The sequence below is a fragment of the Manis javanica genome, chromosome 2, assembly GCF_040802235.1.
Source record: "Manis javanica isolate MJ-LG chromosome 2, MJ_LKY, whole genome shotgun sequence".
NCBI lineage: Eukaryota > Metazoa > Chordata > Mammalia > Pholidota > Manidae > Manis > Manis javanica.
The window spans coordinates 77,448,156-77,460,971 of NC_133157.1; positions in this window are offsets into that span (position 1 = coordinate 77,448,156).

Genomic DNA, 12,816 nt, shown 5'->3' on the forward strand with positions numbered 1-12,816 from the left:
ATCTGATCAACATGCCGTTTCTCAATACATTAAGCAAAGCAAGCAAAATTAGTCTGCTTTATGTCAGGTGCTTAGCACAAATCCCTTAATAATGTGCTTGAGTGCAGAAACCATTAATAAATGCATAATTCCCTAAGACAGGCTTGATTAATTAAGTCATTTGTGTATCCTTCTAATTAAAAAAAGAACATTAGGCAGATGAGTGGAAATTCTGAGTATAAAATCCAAAGGCTTCCTTTGAATGCCTTTTGCCTTTCTCTTCAAGATAAAAGGAGCACTGCTGGTTATTGTAGCTGCCAACAAACAGTTATAGCATCGGCACAAAGCACCCAGAACTCTGTGTCTTATTAAAAACAATTTGGTATTCATCTGCCAATTTGTAACTCAGTTCTCAATCAGGGGCCTGTCTGATTAAGTCAGGCAATTCAGATTTGAGGGGGCAGCTGGTGCTGCTATGCAAATAAACAGATGAGGAAGAAATGGGACCAATGAATCAACAAGCAGATGGTAAAAAGCCAAGGCCTGCAAAAAGTGCTTGGATTTCTTTTCCTCTCTGCTTCCCATCACCTTGTGTCTCACAGAATTTATAGTCCAAGGGATTATAAAGATTATCACTTAGTTTAATGATCAACATAGAAGAGCATCTCATGTTGATCCTGTTAGCATTAAGGATTTACCGAAAGAAAACATTGGTCACAGGATATCATATTAAATGGTCATCTGCTTTAATAATTCTGCATTTTTTTCTTAATCAATTAACTATGCAGTGAAAATAAGATACTCGTATGTGCCCATCTTTATTTCTGGCCAAGAGTTTCCATGCAAAGTTTCATGCTCTTCAAAGAGTAGGGAAGCCTTCCTGTCTGTTTATATGGATTTCAGGACACAAGACCCAGAAAGAAAGGCACTGGGTCCTGAATCTGTTCATTATCTACATCACACATTTCCTCATGACTGGGTCAGTGTCACATAGTCATACTAATCCTTGAGCTTTTTTCCACTACTGGTTCTTGCATTACTCCTTTGTCCTTGTCTGAACTGGATCTATTTGGAAAATGCTCACAGAGTCTATCTTTATTTCAGGACATCTCAAATTTCAGATACAACTTTTGGCAGTCATGTTGTCTGAGGTCTCAATATAAACACCTTCATGAATTATGACCTTTCATCTGCCAAAATCTTTTCTTCAGCGTGCTATCTTTATCCTGATATCAAATACACAGAGCCAAATCATGTAGATTGTGTAGGGAATATGATAAGATTAGATGCAGTTGGAGTTGTTAAAAGATCTGAAGACAGCATGACATCATTTGCCATATATTTTTTAAAATAAACTGGTTCTTATAATGACTTGTTAGAAATATCAAGACATTGCATTTAGCACTTAAATAGCTGAGAAAACTTCCTTTAGAACTTGGTTACAAGTCATTGGTTTTATTAAGAGAGAGGGGAACATTTCCATTTTTATAGGGAAATATTAACACAGGACCAAGTCTTAATTTGAGATTGTTGAACTCAAGGATATGTTTCTTGGTGATAATATACAAACTACAATATTTTTAAAAGATGTGTTCATGCTAAATATTTATGACCCAAGTCTTTGGAATAAGTTTCCTTAAATAGGAACTACTTTTTCATAGTCATATGTTGCTACCTTGCAGTTCTGAATAGCATAATAGTGACTGGTTGGGACCAGCTTTACATCAGATGATGCCTAGCCATTTTCTTTTGTATTAAGCAAGGCAAGATGTAGATTCGTGACTTTCTCCATCATCAACTATTAAAAAATTCAGGTAAGCCAATATAACCTGTGAAATGGTTGGGAACAATGCTGCGTAACATCTATCCATTCCATGAATAACAAAAAGCAATGAAGACCAGGATAAAAAACCTAATTTCCAGAAAACTGTGACCAACATACATGTGCTTGATTGCTGATGATATTAGAAAAAGTTTACAAATGCATCTCTTCTAGATACACAACTCCACAGCTTGTACCACTGAGTTATTTCACCTCAAGATTTCTTTCATCTTCCCACATTATTTCTCCTGTCTTCATCTATTACTTTAGCTACACCCATTAGTTCTAGCTCCCTGGACATCAAATCTAATCTTGTTTTCTGATTTGATTCTTTATTTGTTTTTCTAATTGCATATCTGATTTTGCTGAAAAGTTAGCCGTCAGCTTAATTATTGTTCCTTGGACTAGTTCTCTGTTTATAAGATTTTTCTCTTCATGGCTAGAAATGCATTTCTTTTTATTTATCCTGCCAACATAGCACTTACTGAATATATGAGTTGATGTCTTTGATCAGATTTTGAATTTGTTCACCATTTTCTCTTCAAATATTACTTCTTCCACTTTTCTATCTCCTTTCCTTCAAGACTCCACTTATATCAGATATTCACTGTATTGTCTATGCTTTTCATCTGCTTTCTGTATTTTCCATCTTTTTGTCACTCAGCACTTCCTTCTGGATATTTTCTTCTGATCTACTGTCCAGTTAGCAAATTCTCTCTTCATCTAGATCTCTCTGCATCTATATACTAATATGTTCAGTATCTCATCCTCTGAATCCATCAATTTGCCTTTATAATTTTAAGTTCTAGAATTTCCATTTGGTTCTTTTTTAATACATTCCTGCTTTCTGAAAAAGTTCTCAATCTTATTTTCTTAAACATAATAAGAATAGTATTATTTTAAAAACGTGGTAACTCTAGTATCTGGAGTCTCGGTGGGTTTATTTGTATTATCTGTTTCTGCTGTTTTTGCTAATGTTTTCCTGTCTCTTTGGCTATCTGCTTAGTTTTTATTGTTTTCCAAGCACTGTTTTTACAAAATTGTTTATAGAAATAACTTGAAGTGTAGAATGGTGATATCTTACACTAGAGATGATGTAAATTCAACTTAGGCATGTAGCTAGATGAACTAGTAATATGGGTTCATTTCATTCTAATTTCAGAAATTAAGATGATTTACAGCTAAGCTTCAGTCTCAAAAAGACAAGACTTCTCCAAGTTTCCTTCACCCTTAGGGTTCAGCTCTTTGGATTCCTAACCCAACGTGCTGAGAGCTCACCAGTTCCCTACCTCTCCCCTTGGTGATTCTGGACTCTAGGTCCTGCTCCCCTTACTTGACACTGTCAAAACAGTCAAGTCTCTCAGCCACAGCCTCCAGAATGAGCAAATGGTCCCAGAGATAAAATAGCCAAAAGCTCTCCCCTGGGCCTCTGCACTCCCCACAGCTTAGCCCAGCTATTCCTCACCCTTTTGCTTTTTCCTTTGCCTTATAAGCAAGCTGTTTTTAATATTCTGCCCAATTTTTCCAGATGTCCTAATTGGAAGAATTGATTCAGTAATTCAGCTTTGCCCTAACTCTTGAATTTGTGACTCCCTTTCAAATCAATTGATCCTGCCATAAGAATGTGACACTACCTGACAGGCTCAGTCAAAAACAGATGACATGTTACAGGTTCCCTGTTTCACGAACTCATAGAAAACACATACACATACACATCCTGACATGTCACTATATAGCATAGCAATTCACCATCTAAAGAAAGTAGTGGTACCAATAAAACTAGAAGTTTTTAATTTTTGGATAAAATAAAGACCGTCCAGCTCACACTCATGACTCTAACCCAGCTGCATGAAAATACATACTGGAACATATGAAAAGAAGCCATAGGCATTGGCCCATATCTCCAAATCCATCCAATCAATGTTTGCCTATTCCCACACTGTTCCTTCATCTCTCTATTCTCAGCATCACACATTTGTATCCTTTTCTTGACTCCAGCTTCTCAGACAACCCCCTTGATTCACTGATTTCCTTTGGCCCATTTTCACATCAGTTCATTTTTCAGTACAAAACCTCTGGAATTTTCCCTCTGATCCAACTCCATGATCTTGAATAAGAATCACCTCACAGGTAAAATTCTAACTGGATCCATTAGTTAGGCTTAGTAAATCCATGGCCCCTATTCAATGTCACCCAAAGGATAGGACATAAATACACAATATTTCCACATTACTTACTCTTTGAACAATTCAATTTTGAACTCAAAATTACTCTTTGATACACATTATCTAAGATATTTTAAATAGAAACTTTTTTATCTTCATGATATTAAAAAGTAAAAAAAGCATAAAATACAGATAATAAAGGGAACTGGAGAAAGATTTAAATCAAATAGAATTACAAGGACTTCAGGTCTTTTGAGAGAGAAAGAGAGAAAGATCTTGGGAGAGAAAGCTGATTATAAGGTTAAGGGATCTGAAGATATTCTTATGTCCATCACTGACTGGATACATTTTCTGAGTAGTGTTTAATTTTTATCCTTTGGTTATGTAATTAAAGTTCAAGCTACTGGTAAAAAAAAAAAAAGCTGCCCTAAACTTACTCAGGCTTTTGTTTTCCTTTCCATAATTCAGTTTGGAAATAAAACATTTAGAAAGAGAGAAAGAAAGAAACAGGGGCAAATAATAACAAAATTAACCATCACTCTCACTAGCTTGAGTGCCAGTGTTCCTCCCTCAAGGAAATATGAGTTACAAATCTCTAAAAATAAGGGTTTCTAATGGAGACAGCAACAGGGCAAAAGGCACCACTATAATCTGATAAGGACTTACTTAGTCAAGCATATTATTTTAAATAGTGTAAAAGGTTTTAGACATTTGTTTAGAAGTGATTTATTTAGACTACCAGTGATGCCAAGAAGATGAAAGATGGCATTGGCTAGTTAATAAGTTGGAGATCTTTTGAAAAAGGAGTTGATGAATTTCTGACATATGTCTTACACTTGCTGCTGCAGGAAGAATTAGATCCATATTACAACTCAATTGTCTTACCACTCCACCAGTAACTTCCCAGATGCCTTGAGTGTCCTCATGGTGATTTCATACTTGCCAAAGATGTACCAGTTCTGCAAATTAATTCCAGGACCACCCCACTGAGAATTTCCCCATCTCCATGCTTTTTTGAAAGTTCTGGTAATTTATACCTTCATGCTAATGTCCAGGACTCTCTAAAGAGCAATAACATAAATATTTTTAATTACATTCTCCTCTTAAGCACACAAACCGCAACTCATCTTATGTATGTCAAGATCATTGGTTATCTCCACTAAAGTTTCAACATAATTTGGCAATCTTCAAATTCTTCAGTTAGCAAATCTCAGCAAGTTTAGGAGTTTCGAAAGGTCTCCTGCTGTTCCTGTGAGCTATATAGAGAGTATTAATCTTCCATGGGTATTTTACTTCTCCATGTGTGCCTGTGTTGGCTAAATACATGGAATAATTTGCAAATTATATCAAAGGAATAGAAGAAACTATAGCCCAAATGCTGACCCTCAACCTTATATATTCATACTTACCTTACAAGAAAACCTAGGACTGATACCACAAATTAAGTGCAACTCTTCACTAATTTGCAAGTAAGGACCTTCTTCCTCCCTTCCAAAAAAAAGTCTCTATCAATGCATAGACCATGTGATAAAGGGCATGAAATAGACAAAGGGCAAACTAAACAATGCCACATTTAGGACAACGCTGTTTTTTTTAAAAGAAACTGTTTATATTTTGTTTAAATATATAAGGAGTGTAAAGAAGAACATCAGGACAGACAACAACCTGTTTATAAAATACACAAGTGCAAAAAAAAAAAAAGGAACACTATCAGGGCATGTATATAAGGAAGTATCAAATCCATTGCTTCAGCAAAGGGAAAATTTTTAAGGCAGTGTTTTGCCTAAGAGAATTTTTTAACACCTTTCCTTCCAAGAAAGCTGGAATGTATATAAAATCTCTTCTATTGCCACTGCAGAGAATACAGAACACAAGAGGGGACACCTTTAATCAACTAACTAAAAACTTCAAGGCTCATTTTACAGAGTAAATCTCAGTGATTGCTGGCATTGTAATGATCAGTACAGTAACACATTAAGAACAAAGGCAGCAAGTGATATAGATGTATTTATGAAAACTCTGTATTTGACCTGTGACCTGATACAAAGTCATGTTCACTCCAACACAGGCTGTTATGAAATATGTCCCACCACCTCATATCAGATCAGCAGATAACACGGAACCAGCCTAAAGAAACAAGAACCTGAATGGGATTATGACAGAGATATTCCCTTACCATTAACCAGCTAATAGTTTTATAAATTCTCTAGAGAAACAGAAGTAATATTTTGTGGAGCACACAAATACTGTATATGCACACACACACATGCACACACAAGTTAACAATGCTATAAATTCATACAGCACATGTCCTGATTTAAATTCAATCATTCTCATAATTGCTTTCATTGTCGACACAAAGCCTCACATTACAAGTGTGTCAAATATTTTTAAATACGACTGCGTGGGATATTCCCATTTGCCACTCTGATCCATTGTCCACACCATCCCCAGCCTGCGGCGGGGCCTGGGAGCTGGATTTCCGTGGAAAGGAACAGCAGGCCCTCTGTGCTCCTGCTCCCAGTCAGGCTCAGTCAATGGGAGGCAACACGTGGAGGGTGGGAGGAAAGAGGTTTGAGGGTAGTTACTCCACCAGCTACTTCCCTGCCAGGCTTCATGTTGGCAGCAGCTTGGGTCCACTGCTGACAGTGATAATTCACACAGTTCCTCCTGGGCACTGCTCTTTTATGGCTGTGGAGGTGGGGGTGTCCTTCAGGACTATGTGCGCGAAGGGCTCTCCACTGGTGCCACCCTAGGGTGGGTCACCATTATGCTGACTCCCTTAACTCTCAGCCCGTGTGTCCACAAATAGTCCCTTCCTTCATCTCTGCATGACTTACCCACTTAAGTCTGATGTGACCCGGCTGATATTTGATTATGAGTGAATGGAACCCCATTCAGAAGGCAGCACCTTTCCTGGATGAGGAGAACTCTAATCTGGAAACATGTCATGTGAGCAGCACATCCTCCTACAACCAAACCGGCTGGGTCATCTCTCCGTGAACTATGGTAATGGTGCTTTTCACACCCACCACTTAAGACATATGGGCTCACACAGTATTTTTATTTTCTGACCTATGAGTTTTATTTATATAGAAGGTCTTACAAAAAAGTATAAAATGTGAAATAATAGGTCTTCATTTCAAGGCTGGTCTTTTTTCTGATAGCTAAATACCACATATTCAAGAGGAATAGAATGCATAAAGCTGAAAAACCTTGGTTTTCGGGTCTTTTAAGCACAAAGTAATGAGACGGTCTTTCCACAGAATTCTAGCATTTGCCATATATTGAGATACCGCTTGATTCATTGCTGTTTACACCCCAGTATGAATTTCCTTTTCATATGAAAAAGACAAACCTTCTATAAAAATATTTTGAATGTTTCTCATACAAATTCCAAAGAATGCCTCCAGAGGAACTGAAACAATATTCCAGCAAATGGGGGGAAAAACACAATAATACAGGCACAAAAGTACCTTCAGCAAAGAAAGAGACTTCCCAAAAGGGAAAATAAGGGCTGCGGCAGTTGAACTCCCTTTATCTTTTTCCTAACAAATAACACCTCCTGTGCCTTAAATATTTAATGTGAAATCTGTGGATTTATATAGCTTACAAAATGCCAGGGGCTTATTATCTTTACAGTTTGCATGACAGGAATATTCATATCACTCGATTCCACAGTCTAAGACAACAGGAATTCCTCCAGGTGCTAATGGTAGATAACTTGCATGTGGCTTCAATAATCCACTAATTATGGAACCCCTCAGGTAGAACAATGTCATTAATCTGATTAAATTATTTATATTGCTGGAAAGCTTAATCTTATTAGGTCTTCAGTATTTTATTTGGTTCTCCATATGGATATGCAAAAGGGAAAGAACATCTTTCCTCCACTGCATTTTCCAGCTGGGAAAACAGAATGTAACCAAGAAAGAAATAACCCTATATTTACTGTTTTGATTCAAGACCACCAACCAAAAGTGGGATCTATCCTCTCCTGGGCACCCTGAATGGTTCAGTAGCAGGGCTGTAAACCATGATAAGATTAAAGTTCTATCAGAGTCCTTGCTGTAAGAGGTACTTCCTAAATTAAAGTGAAGTTTCATTCCTTCTGAACAGATCACTGAGAAGATTGTGAAACCCTAATGCTAAGTGTGCTACCCAATTACATTGAACAGGCCCCTCCCTTCAGGTTTTTGGCAACATACTGACCCATTTTCCTATCTGTGCTGGTCTATCAGAAATTTAGTTAGAAGATTAAATTTGAATCCCACCAAATGTGATAGGCTACTCAAAACATGTACTATTTATTCAAGCACACTGTGTGAGCTCTAATTTGTAAAGTGCTTTACAACCCATAACTTAAAAATATAATGGGTTCATCTATTATTTCCATATACAGGAGGAGGTACTAATGCTAGGCATACTTTTATCAGAGAAAAGCATAAGACACATAAGAAAAAATACATGTTTTTAAAAATGGAAATAAAATACACAGTGTTGCAAGTGTTAAATCAATTCATTGGCATTTTTAATGTCATCAAACTTTTCTGAGTCTGGTTGTCCCAGTCTACTCGAATTTCTGTTCCGTTTTTCACTTCCCAGATAGTCTTCCTTCTTTCCAGAACACTGGGAGAAGCTGTGATAAACCTTTCTCTCCTAGCCCAGGGTTTTCTTTTAATAGATATGTGGTCAAGACACACAGCCAGTCTAGCTCCCATCTAAATTTAAAATCCTATGATACTAGGAATAGAATTCCAAATCTTATGTTACAAAAACACCATCCTCTAATAGAGCTCACAGGACTTCAAACAACTCTATTTTCTTCTTGGACCAGCAGCTAGAAAGCACCAGAGAAGTAAGTCAGTGCTCAAATCCTGCCCCAACCAACTACAGTAATTTAGAATCAGCGAGAGTGAACATCTATCCCACCGGCATGAGTTTTCCAGTTCTACTCTTGGAGACAGGCTTCTGGGTCAAGGGAGTCCTGAGAGGCTTCAGGCCACATACAGTAAATCTCATGCAGCAGACCAGATGTCTACCTGTCCCAGTATTCCTTCTGGGAAGAAGTAGCTGTACATGTCCCTGCACCACCTCAGATCCTCTGTAGAAATGAGGGAGCCAGGGCCATTAGATGGAGTGTTGCAGGCAGACATCCTCAGCTGTCAGCCCTCCCAACAAGGACTGCCTCTGCTAAAGAGACCACTCCATCCAAGATCACCCCCCTTTCCAGGGCAGCCCATATCCAGTGAACAATGGATGACATGGTTCTAGAGGCCCTGCTCCTTTGCACAAGCTAGGAGGATTCTGAAGGATTGCCCCAGCTTTCGAGTTCCCCAGGGGTTGGCTGAGGCTTCCACTGAGAAGGCAGCACTGTTCACCTCTTCCCTCCATCCAGTCCTGCTCTCTCCTCTTCCTGTTCACAGCTCACACGCCCAGAGCACTCCCTAATAAGCCTCACACATGTTCGTTTCCACTGAGCCTGCTTCCTCCTGGGCAGCTCAACCTGTGGCAATGTTTAATCACTACGCTTCCTAAGAATTCTCTGGGTCAAGGAGCATGCTTCTTCCAGTTCTTCTAGGTTAAATCAGGAACTCCTAGGAGTTAATTTGCCCAGACTAGTATAAAAAAAGATGAAGAGAAATGAGTCTAGTCCCAGAAGAAAGTAGGAAGAGTAGAAATGAAGAGGTAGCAAGCAAATGGGCACTACACATATGATTTTCTTACAAGATGGAGTTCTCTTGGGGATAAATGAAATAGGAATGTCAAGGGTGCTTAACCTGAGGCTAACTCAGAGTAGCATGGGGGGATGACTCACACTCAAAAGACCACTCTGCTCCCACATCAGCCCTGGAGACGGCAGGGTTGGCAAGTACATGGTATCAATCCCCTTAACAGCCAGGATGGGCCAGGATGAAACTCAAGGCAAAAACTTTAGGGATCATCCTGGGGACTGTCCTTGGTACCCTGGGGCATGGAATGGGGATGTTTGTATTCTGATCCACCAGGAGAATTCCTCCACCTGTTAATGACAGCTGCTCCCAATACTAAGTGCTCTAGGTCAAGCTCCCTAGAAGCAGAGTCTGAGAAGGGGATTATTGTGCACCTGATACATGGCGGGGATGCTCACAGGTAAAATCAGTAAGGGAGGGATGGAAGGATGGCAGGAGAAGAAGCTGAGATGCAGGTTCAGCCTTTTTTGTCTGTCTACCTTTTTCTCTGTTCTCTGTTCTCTGTTCCAGTAAACTCTGGAGCATAAAGAGCACCACCGAGTTGTCCCACCTTGAGCAGGAGCCTGGGCTCTGTCACCCCCATATCTATCCATCATCAGCTGTGGGCTGCCCTTGGTGGGGTATGGCAGTGCAGGAGGTGTACCTCCCAAGCATTTCTAGATGAGTTGCATCCTAGGCCAGGGACAGGTACATCCCTGGGTTGTTGGCAGCCCACTCTCACTGCAGTGGCAGATAGGCACCCTGGCCCCATAAAGGGAATTTGGTTGGCACTAACAGTGCCTACTGCATGGAGTAAATGCCATGTGCCAGGCACGGCACAGGTGAGAAATAAAGATGTAAGACTGGGGCACAACAAGCATGCCCCCAGGGTCTCCCCACATGCTGGCATCTATCCCAGGCTAGCCATCATGACTTGGACTGTCATGGGATAGCCCTGGAGAATATGCTCTGCATTTTCTGGGAAGACCCCTGCAGGGATTTTCAGACTCTAAGGGAACAGGATCCAGAAAGGGAAATGGAAAAGAAAAGGTAGTTCTCACTCAGGCATTTTTCAAGAATTATCCTTTTACAAATTGATTGTATAGAATGACCATTTAAAAAATTGTGATCTTTAGACACCATCAATAGAACAAAAAGGTATCCTACAGTATGGGAGAATATATTCATAAATGACAGATCCGACAAAGGGTTGACATCCAAAATATATAAAGAGCTCACACACCTCAACAAACAAAAAGCAAATAATCCAATTAAAAAATGGGCAGAGGAGCTGAATAGACAGTTCTCTAAAGAAGAAATTCAGATGGCCAACAGACACATGAAAAGATGCTCCACATCACTTGTCATCAGAGAGATGCAAATTAAAACCACAATGAGATATCATCTCACACCAGTAAGGATGGCTACCATCCAAAAGACAAACAACAACAAATGTTGGCAAGGTTGTAGAGAAAGGGGAACCCTCCTACACTGCTGGTGGGAATGTAAATTAGTTCAACCATTGTGGAAAGCAGTAAGGAGGTTCCTCAAAATGCTCAAAATAGAAATACCATTTGACCCAGGATTTCCACTTCTAGGAATTTACCCTAAGTATGCAGCACTCCAGTTTGTAAAAGACAGATGGACCCCTATGTTTATCGCTGCACTGTTTACAATAGCCAAGATATGGAAGCAACCTAAGTGTCCATCAGTAGATGAATGGATAAGGAAGATGCGGTACATATACACAATGGAATATTACTCAGCCATAAGAAAAAAACAGATCCTACCATTTGCAACAACATGGATGGAGCTCGAGGGTATTATGCTCAGTGAAATAAACCAGGCGGAGAAAGACAAGTATCAAATGATTTCACTCATATGTGGAGTATAAGAACAAAAGAAAACTGAAGGAACAAAACAGCAGCAGAATCACAGAACCCAGGAATGGACTAACAGTTACCAAAGGGAAAGGGACTGGGGAGGATGGGTGGGAAGGGAGGGATAAGGGCGGGAAAAAAGAAAGGGGGCATTACGATTAACATGTATTGTGGGGGGGAACACGGGGAGGGCTGTGCAACACAGAGAAGACAAGTAGTGATTTTACAGCATCTTACTATGTTGATGGACAGTGACTGTGAACGGGTATGTGGGGGGGACTTGAGGGGGGGAGGGCCTAGTGAACATAATGTCCTTCATGTAATTGTAGATTAATGATACCAAAAAAAAAATTGTGACCTTTAGTAAAGAAGTTCCTTCTTGGTTTATTTTATTCTTATTAGTCAAGTCACCAGGAATATGTAATTGTCAATAAGTGAGTCCCAGTGTTCAGAAAGAAACTCAGGATCTTGATTTAATATCAGCTGCAGAGTCAAAACGTTTTACTTACCTAAATCAAATGTGTAGCTGAACACGGGAGCTAGTGTCACCCACTACCTAAATGAAAAGCCCAGAAAACGATTTATAATACCTTTACATCATTGTCCAAGTGATAGTGTCCAGTACCAGAAGGGATGGCTCTAGTCACTAAGTCTTCAGGCTGCATTGGGCAATGCACTCATCTGCAAGCACCTTCATTTCCCATTGTCAAAATGAGGGATTGGAACTAAGTGCTTCCTTTAGTCAAGGGGCTGAGCACTTGTGTATCTGTGGAGCTACTATGTGCCAGATAGTGTGCTAAGAGCCAGGGAGAGAATGGTAAACAAAAAAGACAGAGCCAGTGCCCCAGTGGAACGCACAACCCAGAAAGGAAGATAAACAAAAAGTTCAAAATGTGAACTGTGATAAACTCGATGAAGGAAACAAAAGGTGAGGAAATATAAAATAATGGGAAGGAGCTATTTTAGATGGGATTTTTATGGAAAGCCTCTATAAAAAGGTAATGCTGAAGCTGAGAACTAAATATAGCTAGGAGCCATCCATGTAAAGAACATTCCAGACAAAAGGAATAGACCATGCAAAGTTCTGGCACAGGAGTGAACTCAGCATGTTTAAGAAACTTTAAGAAAGATTACAGTATATAAAGTCTAATAAGCAAGGGTACAGAGGCGCAAAATGAGGTTGGACTGACTAGGTCATGTAAATCAGGATGAAGAACACAGATTTCACATCCCAAGAACAATGGGAAGCCATGGCAGGT